We start from the raw sequence: 6,274 nt of genomic DNA, 5'->3' as shown, positions 1-6,274 counted from the left end.
CTCAAAGTAGCTTGCACATCCAAATGATCATCTAGTTTTCAAACAGTCTCCTTTTTCGAGCATCTATACTACTTGATTATTTGAGCTACAGGTTCCAAAGCACCATGGAGCTCCCAAACCTGCCTCCCAAACCAAAGTAAGGACCTTATTGATTGCCTATGATTGGGAAATCTTGGGAAGTTGTGTCTATGATTGGGAAGTCGTCCTCCTTCTCCTCTCTTTCTTTCTCACACTTTAATTGCTCATGATTGGGAAGTTAAGTTGTGTACATGCTCTCTTTCCTCCTCCTCCTCTCTCTCTCTCTCTCTCTCTCTCTCTCTCTCTCTCTCTCTCTCTCTCTCTCTCTCTCTCTCTCTCTTCGTTGCTCCTACTCCCACTCCGGCTCGAAGGCAGCTCAGCACCAAGCACAATCGCATTGAGGCTCTCTCTCTCTCTCTCTCTCTCTCTCTCTCTCTCTCTCTCTCTCTCTCTCTCTCTCTCTCTCTCTCTCTCTCTCTCTCTCTCTCCATTGCTATACTACTTGATTATTTAAGCTACAGGTTCCAAAGCACCAAGGAGCTCCCAAACCTACCTCCCAAACCAAAGCAAGGACCTTATTGATTGCCTATGATTAGGAAATCTGGGAAGTTGTGTTTATGATTGGGAAGTCGTCCTCCTTCTCCTCTCTCTCTTTCTCACACTTTAATTGCTCATGATTGGGAAGTTAAGTTGTGTACATGCTCTCTTTCCTCCTCCTCCTCCTCCTCCTCTCTCTCTCTCTCTCTCTCTCTCTCTCTCTCTCTCTCTCTCTCTCTCTCTCTCTCTCTCTCTCTCTCTCTCTCTCTCTCTCTCTCTCTCTCTCTCTCTTTGTTGCTCGTGCTCCCACTCCCGCTCGAAGGCAGCTCAGCACTAAGCACAATCGCAAGTGACTCTCTCTCTCTCTCTCTCTCTCTCTCTCTCTCTCTCTCTCTCTCTCTCTCTCTCTCTCTCTCTCTCTCTCTCTCTCTCTCTCTCATTTCTATACTACTTGATTATTTGAGCTACAGGTTCCAAAGCACCAAGGAACTCCCAAACCTGCCTCCCAAACCAAAGCAAGGACCTTATTGATTGCCTATGATTGGGAAATCTTGGGAAGTTGTGTCTATGATTGGGAAGTCCTCCTCCTTCTCCTCTCTCTCTTTCTCACACTTTAATTGCCCATGATTGGGAAGTTAAGTTGTGTACATGCTCTCTTTCCTCCTCCTCCTCCTCCTCCTCTCTCTCTCTCTCTCTCTCTCTCTCTCTCTCTCTCTCTCTCTCTCTCTCTCTCTCTCTCTCTCTCTCTCTCTCTCTCTCTCTCTCTCTCTTCCTCTTCGTTGCTCCTGCTCCCACTCCCGCTCGAAGGCAGCTCAGCACCAAGCACAATCGCAAGTGAGACTCTCTCTCTCTCTCTCTCTCTCTCTCTCTCTCTCTCTCTCTCTCTCTCTCTTTGTGTATCGTGCTTGCATCATCTGCCTATATCATCTATCTCTGTGTATCATGCGTGCATCATCTGCTTGCATTAGACGTCAGCACTGCAGGTAGTCAAAGAGACCTGTAGTAGTGCAACAAGACTCACTTTGAAATTACGCATTCGTATAAGTAATCTTCGAGCCTACGTAACATCAGCAAACCAACGATGTTAGCAACAATGGCATTAGTAGCAACGATGTCAATATCAGACGTCAACGTCAACAACAGTAGCGTCAACATTGGCATCAACATCAACGTCGGCAGCAACGTTAGCAACGTCAGCAACATTAGCGTCAACAGCAACAACGAAATGTTAGGCTACAGTTATTTTAATGTTTTATTTACATATTATAGATTTATTGATTTGTAGATATCAATTATTAAGTTAGAGAGAGAGACATTTATATTGTTTAAATTATTTACAGTTATTAATTCTTTTAAATTCTTTTATGTTATTAGTTATTTTAATATTTATTATGTGATTAGTTATTTTGATTTTTTATTTATTTACTTTAAATTAATTAAAAATCATTGATCGATGATTAAGTTTGTTTGTGTGTGTGTGTGTGTGTGTGTGTGTGACGTTTATATTGTTTAAATTATTATCTATTTAAATTTAAATTATTGATTCGTAAGTTAGTAGGTTTGTCTATAGTATCAAGAATGGTTAGTTAGGTTGTTTATTTGATTGTTTAGATTAGATTGGTTACTTCCCTTAGATAGTTAATTGATCGATAGATTAGATTAGATTAGTTATTTTAATCTTTTGTCTTTTATCTATAGTTAGATTTATCTTCTATTAGTTAGTTTAGTTAGAAGTTATTTAAATTATTATTTGTTTACTTTAGATTATGTGTGTTGTTATAATTTTTTATTTATAGATTTATAGATATAATTTAGGGTTAGTTTAGTTTTTTATTTTGGTTTATTGATTGATTTGATTAGTTATTTTAATTTTTAAATTATTTATTGATTTATATATTATAAATATAGTTTAGGGATATAGATTTATAGATTTATCTGTTAGTTAGTTTAGTTAGATACTTTGCTTTAAATTGTTTAGATTACTGATTTATAAAGAGAGAGAGAGAGAGAGAGAGAGAGGTTTGTATTGTTTAAATTGTTATCTATTTAAATAATTGATCAGTAAGTTAGTAGGTTTGTTTACAAAATTAGTAAGTTTAGATTTATAGATTTATCTATTGGTTAGTTTAGTTAGATAGTTTGCTTTAAATTATTGATCGATGATTAAGTTAGAGAGAGAGAGAGAGAGAGGTTTGTATTGTTTAAATTGTTATCTATTTAAATTATTGATTAGTGAGTTAGTAGGTTTGTTTATAATTAGTTAATAATTATTTTTTTGTTTTGGTTTATTGATTGATAGATTGGATTAGATTAGTTTACTATCTATTAGATAGATTATAGATTGGATTAGATTAGTTTATTATCTATTAGATAGATATTGGATAGATTAGTTTACTGTTGAGAGAATAATAGTAGTTGTATGTTAGTTATTGGTTATTATGGGTTAGTTATAGAGAGAGAGAGAGAGATTATAGATTGGATTAGATTAGTTTATTATCTATTAGATAGATTAGTTTATTGTTGAGAGAATAATAATAGTTGTATGCTAGTTATTGGTTAGTTGGTTGGTAGGTTATTGTGAGTTAGTTGTAAGTAGGTTGGTTGTTAGTAGCTTGGTTAGGTTAGGTAGGTTGGGTTAGTTATGGGGGGAGAGAGAGAGAGAGGAGGGAGGTTGGTTTGCTTGGTACACTTTAATTTGTTTGTGTTCTAGTTTGCTTGGTGCAGTTTTGTTTGCGAGGATTGGTCGTTTGGCTAGTTTTTTACGACTATTGTTCAAGTTGGTGGTCTCTTTGTCTCTCTGTCTCTCTGTCTCTCTCTCTCTCTTTCTCTCTCTCTCTCTTTCAGGTTGTAATTTTGTTTTGATGTATTTGTTGTTATCGCTAGTTTGGTGAATAGGTTGGTTAGTTATGTTGATTGATTGGTTAGTTGGTTGTTGGTAGGTTGGTTTTATGATATTAGGTTATGTTTGTGATAGTTGGTAGATTAGTTAGTTAGGTAGTTACCGAGAGAGAGATATGATATTAGTGAGTTTGTTAGCTATTAGTAGGTTCTCTCTTCTCTCTCTCTCTCTCTCTCTCTCTCTCTCTCTCTCTCTCTCTCTCTCTCTCTCTCTCTCTCTCTCTCTCTCTCTCTCTCTCTCTCTCTCTCTCTCTCTCTCATTCTTCTTCATGTTGTTCTTTTCTCTTTCTCTTTCTTTTGTAAGTTAGTAAGTTATGTTAGTGTCAATTTTGTTAATAGGTTTCTCTCTCTCTCTCTCTCTCTCTCTCTCTCTCTCTCTCTCTCTCTCTCTCTCTCTCTCTCTCTCTCTCTCTCTCTCTCTCTCTCTCTCTCTCTCTCTCTCTCTCGGTTGATTAGTTTTTTTTCTTCTTCTCTCTCTCTCTCTCTTTCGTTTTCTTGGTGGTTACTGAGAGAGTGAGTATATGATATTAGTTGGTTAGCTATTAGTAGGTTCTCTCTCTTCTCTCTCTCTCTCTCTCTCTCTCTCTCTCTCTCTCTCTCTCTCTCTCTCTCTCTCTCTCTCTCTCTCTCTCTCTCTCTCTCTCTCTCTCACACACACACACACACACATTCTTCTTCTTGTTCTTCTTCTCTCTCTCTCTCTCCTTTTTCTTGCTTAGTTAGTTAATGAGTTGGTAATTTGTTGTAAATTAATAAGTTATAATTATGTTAGTGTCAATTTTGTTAATAGGTCTCTCTCTCTCTCTCTCTCTCTCTGTGTGTCTCTCTCGGTTGGTTAGTTAGTTCTTCTTCTTCTCTCTCTCTCTCTCTTTCTTTTTCTTGGTGGTTACTGAGAGAGTGAGTATACGATATTAGTTGGTTAGCTATTAGTAGGTTCTCTCTTCTCTCTCTCTCTCTCTCTCTCTCTCTCTCTCCCTCGTTCTCTCTCTCTCTCTCTCTCTCTCCCTCATTCTCTCTCTCTCTCTCTCTCATTCTTCTTCATGTTCTTTTTCTCTCTCTCCTTCTTTTTCTTAGTTAGTTAGTTAGTAGGTTGGTAAGTTATTATAAGTTAGTAAGTTATAATTATGTTAGTATCAATTTTATTAATAGGTTTCTCTCTCTCTCTCTCTCTCTCTCTCTCTCTCTCTCTCTCTCTCTCTCTCTCTCTCTCTCTCTCTCTCTCTCTCTCTCTCTCTCTCTCTCTCTCTCTCTTTTGGTTAGTTAGTTAGTAGGTGGGTTGGTTGGATAGTTAGGTTCTTTCTTCTCTCTTTGTCTCTCCCATCATGTATGTCTCTCTCTCTCTCTCTCGTCATGTCTCTCTCTCTCTCTCATTCTTCTTTGTGTTCTTTTTCTCTCTCTCCTTTTTCTTAGTTAGTTAGTTACTAGGTTGGTAAGTTATTGTAAGTTAGTAAGTTATAATTATGTCAGTGTCAATTTTGTCAATAGGTCTCTCTCTCTCATATTTCTTCTTCTTCTCCCTCTCTCTCTCCCTCTCTCTCTCTCTCTCTCTCTCTCTCTCTCTCTCTCTCTCTCTCTCTCTCTCTCTCTCTCTCTCTCTCTCTCTCTCTCTCTCTCGTTTAGTTAGTTAGTATGTGGGTTGGTGGATCAGGAGGTGTTGAAGTACCAAGGAGCTCTTGAACCTGCCTCCCGAACCAAAGCGAGGACCTTATTGATTGCTTATGATTGGGAAATCTTGGGAAGTTGTGTCTATGATTGGGAAGTCATCCTCCTTCTCCTCTCTCTCTCTTTCTCACACTTTAATTGCTCATGATTGGGAAGTTAAGTTGTGTACGTGCTCTCTTTCCTCCTCCTCCTCCTCCTCCTCTCTCTCTCTCTCTCTCTCTCTCTCTATTAGATAGTTTATAGATTGGATTAGATTAGTTTACTATTGAGAGAATAATATTAGTTGTATGTTAGTTATTGGTTAGTTGGTTGGTAGGTTATTGTGAGTTAGTTCTCTCTCTCTCTCTCTCTCTCTCTCTCTCTCTCTCTCTCTCTCTCTCTCTCTCTCTCTCTCTCTCTCTCTCTCTCTCTCTCTCTCTCGGTTAGTTAGTTAGTAGGTGGGTTGGTTGGATAGTTAGGTTCTCTCTTCTCCCTCTCTCTCTCCCATCATCTCTCTCTCTCTCTCTCTCTTTCTCTCTCTCTCTCTCTCTTCTTCATGTTCTCTCTCTCTCTCTCTTTCTTTTTCTTAGTTAGTTAGTTAGTGAGTTGGTAAGTTATTGTAAGTTAGTAAGTTATAATCATGTTACCATTAATTTTGTTAATAGGTCTCTCTTTCTCTCTCTCTCTCTCTCTCTCTTCACCCTCTCTTCTTCTTCTCTCTCTCATTTTTCTTAGTTAGTTAGTTAGTAGGTTGGTAAGTTATTGTAAGTTAGTAAGTTATAATTATGTTAGTGTCAATTTTGTTAATAGGTCTCTCTCTCCCTCCCTCTCTCGATTAGTTAGTAGGTGGGTTGGTTGGATAGTTAGGTTCTCTCTTCTCCCTCTCTCTCCCCATCATCTCTCTCTCTCTCTCTCTCTATATATATATATATATATATATATATATATATATATATATATATATATATATATATATATATATATATATATATATGTTAGTTAGTTAGTTAGTTAGTTAGTGAGTTGGTAAGTTATAATCATATTAGCGTCAATTTTGTTAATAGGTTTCTCTCTCTCTCTTTCTCTCTCTCTCTCTTGGTTGATTAGTTAGTTAGTAGGTTGGTTGGTTGGATAGTTACGTTCTCTCTTTATGTAAGATATTATACGGTGCACTCCTAAC

This window comes from Lygodium microphyllum, chromosome 20, assembly GCF_053477565.2.
Source record: "Lygodium microphyllum isolate KBCC chromosome 20, Lygodium_microphyllum_v1.1.10, whole genome shotgun sequence".
NCBI lineage: Eukaryota > Viridiplantae > Streptophyta > Polypodiopsida > Schizaeales > Lygodiaceae > Lygodium > Lygodium microphyllum.
This window is presented reverse-complemented; position numbering follows the sequence as displayed.